Source organism: Poromitra crassiceps (assembly GCF_964638095.1).
Source record: "Poromitra crassiceps genome assembly, chromosome: 11".
NCBI lineage: Eukaryota > Metazoa > Chordata > Actinopteri > Beryciformes > Melamphaidae > Poromitra > Poromitra crassiceps.
In genome coordinates, this window is record NC_139643.1 from 10,665,349 (window position 1) to 10,676,225 (window position 10,877).

Below are 10,877 nucleotides of genomic sequence, written 5' to 3' on the forward strand. Positions count from 1 at the left end.
CAGAGGAGATCCTTTTGGATACATCATTACGCACAGACGTGCCACGCCAGGACATCAAATTCTGCTCCTGAAATTGAGTAACCAGCAGATTATTCAGTGAGGCAATCAACTATAATTCGCTGAGAAACTTTTATCACATCGCAAAGAGGGGGTGATGGCAAATGTATTGAGAAAACGGACACCTTCACATATCCCATAACCCGGAGGGTCGTTGGGGCACCGCACCACAGACGATCTGTCGACAAGCTCTCTCCATCTCTCTGTCCTCGGCAGCTCACTGTTTCACCGAGTTTTAATTGACTTCACTCTAAATCTTCCCATCTTTTCTTTTGTCTCCTCCACACTGCAGTCAACAAAATAACCTGAATTGCATCAAATCACAGATGTTTTTGTTTATTTAAAAGGATACCCATTAGCTGCTGCCAAGACGATCCATCACTAGTCTTCCTGGGTTTTGAATGATGTGATGGTGTTGTTGTGAGATAGGGATAATATATACAGTCAATGGAGATAGGCCTATCCAAATTACACATGGGGAGAATTACAGCATGCCTCACACAAACTGTATTACAGGGACTCCAAGACGGGAATCTGATTGGTTTGATTGATGTTGATTAATTGAGGCATTGCCACCCTTAGCAAAAAGAAGTATACTTCAAGTTTATTTTATTAAGTAAACTTAAGTAAAGACCAAGGCCCAATCCCAATTCTTTTCTTAACCCTCAATCTTAACCCTCAAGCTCAACCCTCAATCTTAGTAGCCCTCAAAACTAAGTGTTAAGGGCTATCTTGCGACTTTAAAATGGGACAGCCCTTAAAGGCAGATACGTCTTCAGACTGTGGGGGGCAGCAATATGCCAGGCTGTGGTGCTGCTGCTCCAGTCTGTCAATTCAAAAGAAGAGGAAAAAAGCTAATATTTCCTTGATAATATAGATGTAGAAATTACGATAACCATTGTATTATCTTAGTTTAAATGTCATTTTATGGATTTCCGTTTTGGAGCCTAACACATTTGTTGTTGCTAACTATCGATAGTCAGTAGCTGTGCTGGTCAAGCCATATTATTATTATTATATTATAACATTGTTAACGTTGTTACGAAATGCCATAATTCTCGGTGGTAATGTCGTTGTTGAGTTGTTTTTATCAAGATACAGCCTACGTGTAATGCAACGCACCACAAAACGAGTGGGTGCTAGAATGACCGTGCTTTGCGACGTGAGGGCTGGCTTGACTGCAGTGTTTAACTGCAGTCAAGCCAGCCCTCACGTCGGAAAGCACGGTCATTCTAGCACCCACTCGTTAGCAACAACATTGTTGTTAGGATTCCAAAACGGAAATCCATAAAATGACATTAAACTAAGCTAATACAATGGTTATCGTAATTTTTACATCGCTATTAACAAGGAAATACTTAACTTTGTAGGGCTACTTTTTTCCTCCGTTCGCTGCCATCTTTCATCTGAAGGGATCTAGCCATGACACGCAAGGGATTCTGGGATCGCACTCACCGCCAAGGGTGGTACTGGAAAATCTTAAAAGTGAGGGCCGTATCACCCTCAAACTCGACCCTTAACTTAACACACTGAGAATCGGGACAGCACTAGCACTTCGCGGGAGTGCGCATTTTTGAGACTGAGGGTTAAGATTGAGGGTTAAGATAGGAATTGGGATTGGCCCTTGGGGCCAAAAGTGTACTTTTATGCAAGTATACTTATATACTCAAGTATACTTTATGCACCAAGTATACTAATATCAATATACTAGTAGTATACTCCAAGTGTACTTGCCTAATACTTCTTGACACTAAATCGGCAGTAAATCGGCCCAATTCAGTATACTAGTAGTATACTAAGTAAGTATACTACTAGTATACTTTAAGTTTAAGGAAAAAGTATGCCCATGTGAGATTCAAACTCAGGACCCCTTCCCTTCAGCACAATGTCCTGTGTCTTATCCACTCGGCCATCCGTTCAGCTGAGTAAAGCAGTGAATGTTGACCATACCACTATATGTGTATCTGTCTCTATTCTAACACTATAGGTCGGATTGGGCTGAAAATTTGCATGGAGGTGGGTTATGATCTGGGGAAGGTCATGAGCAGATTGGAAAGTCCTGGAATCACCTGGAAAGTCCTGGGAAATCCTGGAAACGACCTGGAAAACACATCATGCCCACAGCCCAGTTCGGATTGGGCTGAAATTTTGCGTGGAGGGGGGTAGTGATCTGGGGAAGGTCATGGGCATGTCATCAAGTCCTGAGACCACCTGGAAAGACCTGGAAAATCCTGGAAATCACCTGGAAAACACCTTACTCCCACACCCCAGGACGGATTGGGCTGAAATTTTGCATGGCGGGGTGTTAGGATCTGGGGAAGGTCATGGGTCCATCACCAAGTCCTTGAACCACCTGGAAAGTCCTGGAAAATCCTGGAAACCACCTGGAAAATACTTCACATCCACACCCCAGGTCAGATTGGGCTGAGATCTTGCATGGCAGGGGGTTATGATCCGGAGAAGGTCATGGGCACTTCATCAAGTCCTGGAACCACTTGGAAAGTCCTGGAAAACACCTGACATCCACACCCCAGGTGGCATTGTACTGAATATTCGCATGGCGGTGGGTTGTGATCAGGGGATGGTCATAGGCAGGTTGTGTACTTCTGGAAACCATGTCTGGACACCACCATAATTTCCAGCGAAGCAAAAGTCACAGTTGTATTGCTTTAATTGTGCCTATAAAAGGGAGCATGGGCTCTGTTTGTCTGTTTGTTTCTCTGTTTCAATTGTCCCTCTGATGATTTCATTCATGATTTAATGTCTATGACATCATGACTGATAATGTCACAATCTCTATGACATCATCACATCTATGACATCATCAGTGGTGGTCATCAGTGAGTGATGTCATCAGTGATGTGAAGTTGAGCAATTGTGTGCTGAGTGACATCACTCAAGCACTCCATATATTCTGGTAGCCTTAGCAGCCAGTATACATCAAGTCTGCTACTCTCATATATGGAAGAATTGTCAATAAAATCAGCCAAATGTGTATGGTGTATACTACCTCAAAGAAACCGATATGTCTGAAAAAGTATTTAATCGGCTATAATCTATTGACTATAAGGGACCACATGGAAATAAGCCTCTGGGATTTATTGTGATATCCTGATTTTTCCATTTTATATGCAGAACTGCTGTAGCCTACTTCAAATAAAACAAATCAACTACAAGCCAAGTATACTTATACTTTCTGTATAAGGCAAGAATACTTATTTACACTTTTCTTGTGTGTATCTCAATCACAAGTTTAAGTACAAGTACAAGCCAAGTATACTTCGACTTTTCTGTATACTGTCTAAGTACACTTAAGTATAAGTATACTTAAGTGTAAGTATACTGTATACTGTGTAAGTACACTTAAGTATAAGTATACTTAAGTGTAAGTATACTTAAGTATAAGTATACTTAAATGTAAGTATACTGAATACTGTGTAAGTACACTTAAGTATAAGTATACTCAAGTGTAAGTATACTTAAGTAACATTTTTATAAGTATATATTTGATAAGTATATAAAAAGTAAACTGAAAGTATACTCTCTCCTTTTAAGTTTAAAAGAAGTATACTAAAGTATACTAATTGTACACTTGTATAAACTTCTTTTTGCTAAGGGCAGGCCACACCTGTGAATAATTCTGGTGGTTAACACCTCCCAAATCCTGTTTGCACCGTGCACAAATGACTTGGCATGCCTCCAAATTGCACCTGTGGCAGGTGCGGTGCCCACTTCCGCACTCCGAGAATTGCATCCCCGCCATATTTCGGGGCTGTCTTTTTTTACTTAAAAACAGGGAGGTCACGTCTACCCAGACAATTATGTAATTTTTAAAGTTACCTTTCTGTATAAATCATTATAATATGCTCCCATGAGGTGGGGATGCATTTGTCGGCGGTGGTGTAAAACTCATGTAACACCTGGACACTTGCGTGAGGCGGACTGCTATCGTGTGTAACCAAAAAACACAATTGCTTGAGTGACATCACTGATGGCATTGTTACATCATCAGTCCCTATGACATCATCTCTGCTCTTTGGCATGTGCAGTGCACAATTGTCCAACTTTGCATCACTGATGACATCACTCACTGATGACATCACAGTGATGTCACAATGTATATGACATCATCAGTGATGTCACAATTGCTCAAGTTAACCTTGGTCGAGTGACATCCCTGATGATGTCACAAGCCTTAAAGGAATGCTTGCTTAATAAAAGAAGAAAAGCACTCGAGCAACTGATAACATCACAAATGCCTGAAGACATCACAGTCAAGCAATTGCATGACATCACTTCCGTACAGGAGACATGACTCGCCAGTGACATCACTCGCACGAGATGGATTATTCCAGGTCAACTGCTGACCTACAGGTGACAGGTGACTATCATTAGGGAGCAATGATGTCAGCAGTGATGTCACATATTGATGACATCATCGGCCTCTATGACTTCATTAGCACAAGGTATATTACATCATCATACGTTGTGACATCATCAGTGGTGACATTCAGCTACAGTTTGAGGTGACATCACTGCTCCCTAATTTCCCTAGGAGGCTGATGACATCACAGTCGAGCAGGTGCATGATATTTGCCCAGGTCAAGTGCTGACCTACAGGTGACTACACTTTTTTACACGAGATGGATTCACCCAGGTCGACTACTGACCTCCAAGTGCATATGAGCAAAGTCAGCAATAGAAAAACAGGGAAGGGTGATGGGGATGATGTCACGATTCCCTAAAATGGCCTGCGAAGGCCTAAAAACAAAATATCGCTACCAGCCGTGGGCGGATTTTTTATATATTTTTCTCCTGGAGCATCTAGTAACAACCAATATGTAACCTTGGTCCAAATTTCAGATCTCTGTGCAACAACTTCATGAATCACACTTTGATTCGAGACGACTGGTTTCTGCCCATGGATGCGATGCACAATGTTGTTATGTGGAAGCACCCATCTCTCTCCAGAGTTGCAGAGGTCAAAGGTCAGTTATTGTCACGACAGTGGATGTCCGGGTAGATTCCTTGCCTCTTAACACGAAGGTCGCAGGTTCGAAGTCGAACCCCTGTGTTACCTCCGGGCTTGGCCATGTATGTGGGTGGGAAGCCCGATTAAGGGTAGCCTAAGTGTCGTTGCTGCACTAGTGCCTCCTCTGGCCGGTCGGAGCACCTGTTCGAAGGTGGGAATAGCGTGAGAATCTGGAAAAAATAAGTAAAAACAAGTTGAATGAAGTTTTAAGATTCTCCCCCCTTCTCTCCCCAATTGTACTTGGCCAATTCCCCCTGCTGTCCTGGTCATTGCTCCACCACGCCTGCTGCTTCTTTTCACCCGACAGTGAGAGTTTGACCAGCAGGATGTAGCATGTGAGAGGATCACGCTCCCACAGTTCTCCTTCACTGCGAGCAGGACACATACCCCTAATCAGGCTTCCCACCCGCAGACACAGCCAATCGTGCCCGTATGGACGCGCGACCAAGCCGGAGGTAACACGGGGGCGCGAGCCTGTGACCCTCGTGTTGGCAGGCAGGGAATCTACCGCTACACTACCCGGACGCCCCATACTTGGGGCTTTTTAACAGGGAAGCACCAACTAAGATTTCAAAGCAGTCTTGTAGTTAGTTCATGATTTTACTGTTCTAAGCTAATAAGTGCACTTTCTTTTTATTTCTTTGAGGCCACGATGACAGAGTTCTTCATGCCACTCTGAGACCAGACACCTCCACATGTGCTACTATTGGTGCCGATGAGACTGTGTTCATGTCACTCTGAGACCAGACACCTCCACATGTGCTACTATTGGTGCTGATGAGACTGTGCGTCTGTGGAAGAGCTTTGTGATGGACCCCGTGAAGAAGAAGGTCAAAGAGAGGATGACCCAGTTAACTACAGTCATGCGGGCAATGATCATCAGATAACTGTATATGTCAATCTCATTCTTGCATGCACTTTCCTGTCTTTTTAAAATTGTGTTTTTCTAATTGTTTTAATGTATTTGTTATTGTTGAGTTTTTAGATAGAAAATGTGTTTACATACGTTGCCTTGTGTGTTTCAGTCATGCCTTCTGTGTGAACGTGTTAGTTAAGGTATTTAAGTGTAATAGATATGATGTAATGATGGTGCAAAAATCATTATGAGCTCTGAAAGCCTTTGTAACGTCTGCTGAGAAAATGCATTGTAAATATCATTCATATGACCAATTTACTATGGTACAGTGTATAGAAACTACCACCTCTGATTCCAGGTGATGCCACCCTGGCACTGCCAACCTGTAACATTAAAGGAATGATCCGACGGCAATTCCCGTGGACATTGTGTTAAAGGAATTTAATTCCCGAGTTCATAGCAGCAATTTGTTTTCAAATCGACCAAACATTGGCGGATAAAACTGCATTTTTGTTGTTCTGGTGTGTTCAGACAGCTCATCCATTACCCAGGGTTCATTGCGCTGATAACGCGCGCTCCCGAGTCCCCACCCTGCCCTGAGTCAGACCGAGACACTGGAGACAAATATACATATACTTACTGTACATACGGAGAGAGATAGCGAATTTTATTTATAGAAGAGGAGAGGAAAGGAGAGGAGAGAGCAGAAGAGACAAGGACATAGCATAGTTTTTTTTTTGCAGTAGCTTAGCTAGCGTTAGCTGACGCTAGTTAGCTATCAGAGTGGGAGAGAGGGGGCTGTTTGGCTAAGCTAGCTTACCGTTGTTTAGTTAGTGTTCCTTTAGTTAGCGTTAGTTGAGAAGAGTCTCAGTGTCGTTAGATTGGTGCCATGGCACGAGTCCGATACCTCACGAGTCCGACACCTCACGAGTCCGAAAAAAGAGGCATTATATTCCCCGTTTTTCACTAACCCAAAACCTAACCTCTCCCACCCCCACGCCTAAACCTAACCTCCCCCAGACCCTAACCCAAAACCTAACCTCTCCCACCCCCACGCCTAAACCTAACCTCCCCCAGACCCTAACCCAAATTCGGTCTCGTGAGGTGTCGGACTAGGGGGCAGTCCCCCTTAGATTACACAAAGAGAAAACGTCAAACATGCCTATGTGTATGGTGCCTCAATGCGGCAACTATTTGCGGGAGGTAAACCAGGTATATCCTGGCCGACAGGAAAGCTATCACAGGTAAACATGGAACGGGGCGCAAAAAATGGCTGCGGATGATAAACAACTCCCACTATGATGAGATCACAGCCAAACGTGCTCGACGGACTTCGGATATGCCCATTGCATTTTACAGAAGATGACTACAACAGCTAGCAGAGTTGTTTGGCTTTGGAGCAAGAGCGCTGAAAAGATCTGGGGTTCCCCAGTCTGTTTCAACGTGACGAGACCAGGGAGAAGCTACAGGTAGGCCTAAGCTGTTTTAGCTAACGTTGGCTAAGTTAGCTGTACTGAAAACCAAGTTTTGTATCTGTAACTTGTTGTGTCTGCTCTAACGTTACTGCAATTGCTAATCACTCTGCCATGTAGTCTCACTGTGTCTCATTTGCGTCAGGATTCCCCCCTGCCTGCGTTAGGGTAGTTTGGGTCTCTGTGTCGCTGTTTTGCTTAGTTGTTTACAGTTTATGCTGCAGAAGTCAGGAGGCAATATGAGCTTGTGCAGTATAAGTTCACTCCCCTAAATGAGCTGATCATGACAGTGATCGATACCTGTCAATCATTCAGCCAGTCATTAATGTAATTTAAGATTGTAATTTTGAAATGACAATGTGTTTACTTGGAAAGAGTATATTTTCCCTTTTATTATTTTAGTATTCTCAAATATTGCGTGGTTTCTAAGCAGCCATAGGCTTTTGGTTCTATCAAAGCCTTTATTTTTGAGTGATACGCTTTACTAAAACACTCATTTTATATCAGAAGTGTTCTTTGTTTTGTGTTCATACAATAGTGATGTCAGTTAGATTTGGTTAGGTCAGAGCTATGGAATATTAAATCATCCATCTTTGCTCACTACATCTGTCTTCCTTACGCCAGGTGTGCATAAACTACATGTTATTATTTTTAATACAAAAATGTGAAATTAATATTGGTTATCGGACAGGAGAAGCAGATATTTATCAGTTATCGTATTGGCTGAAAAAAACAGCCAAAGTCCATAAATCCTCCCTATCTGAAGAACATAAGGGGGGGATTTACATTGCTTGATGGATGACTGATTCCTCTAATCTTGTCTCCTCTCCAGATGACTACTCGACTACTAGAACTAGAACTACTACTACTAGAAGCCTCCACAAGTCAACAGCAACCATCTGCATCTCCCACGGTGCAACCATCTACCGTAAATTCCGGACTATAAGCCGCGGCTTTTTTCCCGTTTTTTGGCCCCTGCGGCTTATATAACGGTGCGTCTTATCTATGGATTTTTTCAGAAAAAAAAAAAAAAAAAAAAAAAATCTCTCTTTTTTAGCACTCTTTCTAACTATAAATCCACTTCTGTTTTAATTTCCTCTCTTGCCCTCTTTTCACCACACCGCGGACACTGTGTGCACTGTAAAAATAAACAACGGTGGTGTTGTGTTATGTTGTTTTGTTGAAATGTTACGGTAATACGGTAAATGGGAGCTTCCTCAAACAGCCATCTCTTTCCCGACAATCCCCTCTGTGCGTGACCACTTACATATGGTAATTACGGTAAGCAAACGGCCACAAGCCCATCAACTCCCTCCCCCGACTACCAGGAGAAAATCACAAACTTCGGCGAATTCACACAAAGGAAGATCAAGGAATATTCCATCGAACCGGAGCAGATCATAAATATGGATGAAGTGCCTTTGACGTTCGACCTGCCACTCACTCGGACTGTTAACAAGAAGCGCCCTGGAGGATTCTTTCACCAAAAAAAAGCTTTGCTCGTTCTCGACAGCATGAGAACGAGCAGTAGATGATCATGAGGTGGTTTTTCAGACGTGTCGATATAGCAGTTTATCGCAAAAGTGTAATGGAAACACATTTTTCGCATTTGCACGTCATGTGACCCATATTATCCCTTGGAAAAGGAGCGGAAAATAAGTTTGGTAAGTAAGGTTCGATAGCCGTGTCAAAACCTCCGCAGCAAGTGGAAAACTTTGAAGCAACGCTACCTAGCAGAAAGACGAGTGTTGTGCAAAAGCGTAGCCGGGCAAATTAGATAATGTTTAATGGCAGAAATCGGTCCATGGTGACAGCAGGCTGCCTGTGTGCGCGCATTTGGCACAGCGGCGAGATGAGAGGATGAAAAGCACACACTGGTGCGGTGGTGCTGTCTGAAGTGAATACAGTGACTGTGAGTAGGCTAATACATTGCACACGTTTCAGGTGCAATTATAGAACCAAATCAGCCTTTTCCCCCCTCCATCTCTAAATCGGACCAGTTGTAGGCTATTAGGCTACCTTTTTTCCTCTGCCTGTCGCGCTGACTGCATTCACGCAGCCAGCAACATTTTGCGACTCATTTTCTTTTGAATTGATAATCAGGCTCGTTTATATGCATTGTAACTTCATGTTGGGATTTCCATTGACCATTGGTTGGATTTGAGCATGCAGGGGACGGGATATGGGGCAGATCCCCGTGCGTAATCACTGTGGCAGCTGCTGCAACGGGGAATCACTCAAACGCAACTTCAATGGAAACGCCTACAAGTCGCAATTGTACATTGTCGAAGTTGTAGAAATATCGCAATTCTTTTGCGAAAAACTGTAATGGAAACACAGCTATAGATGAAGAGGAGTTCGTTGGTTTTGAGTGACAATGAAGGAGAGAGGAGAGTGGTTGACGAAGCCACCCTGAACCTGTTCGTTTCCGACACTGAAGATGAGGACTTTGGTGGTTTCAGTACGCAGGAAGAAGAGGAAGACGAGCATTAGTGACTTGACTTCTCTGGTTACAGGTTTGCTGCACATATAGCCTATTGTTGTGTGATTTTGTCTGGGGATTAGTGACCTGACTTTTGTTTTGTTTTGTTGAAATGTTAATAAATGGGAGCTTCCCCAAACAGCCATCGCTTTCCCGACATTCCTCTCTGTGCACGAACCCTTTCATATGGTAATTAAACATCAAAACACCCGCGGCTTATAGACCGGTGCGGCTTATAGAAGAAAAAAATAGTCAATTTTGGTCCCGCGGCTTATACACCGGTGCGTCTTATAGTCCGGAATTTACGGTACATCTCCCACGCCCCGGCCCAACTCAGCTCAGCCCGACCCAGCCCAGCCATAACCCCCCTGCCCCAGTATCATTGCAGCCTCCATCGACCTGGTAGCAACTGCATGAGAGAGGGTGCTTGGTTACTCAAACGCACACGGGCACACACTTGCCACATGAGAAAAGTTAAAAACACGCACATCCAGGTGGAATCCGGCAGGTGCAGAGCTGGAGAGAGGCTGGAACAATGAAACATAAATAAAACAGCTCGCACACTGCAAGGGCTCCAGTGAATTATTTTATTGCAACGTAACGTTTCGAGCAGACTGCTCTTCCTCAGACGCAGTCTGCTCGAAACGTTACCACTGGTGCAATAAAACTATTCACTGTCTGGAGCCCTTGCAGTGTGCGAGCTGTTTTATTTATGTTTCATTGTTCCACACACTTGCCACATGACATTTCTTTCCCACTGGAGTGGAAATTGCATTCAAGCTCAAATAGCTTGTGTTCAAAATTAGTGTTATTGTACGTGTGTAAGAAAAGAACAAAAAAGAAGATTCTAAATGTTATTCATGAGTTCACATCTTTTCTCTGTGTGCAGAGAATTGAGACCAAGTCAAACTGAGCTGGTGTCAGTTTGACTGACAAACGGTACAAGTTCAAACCAAATTGATTCAATTGTTTGATTCA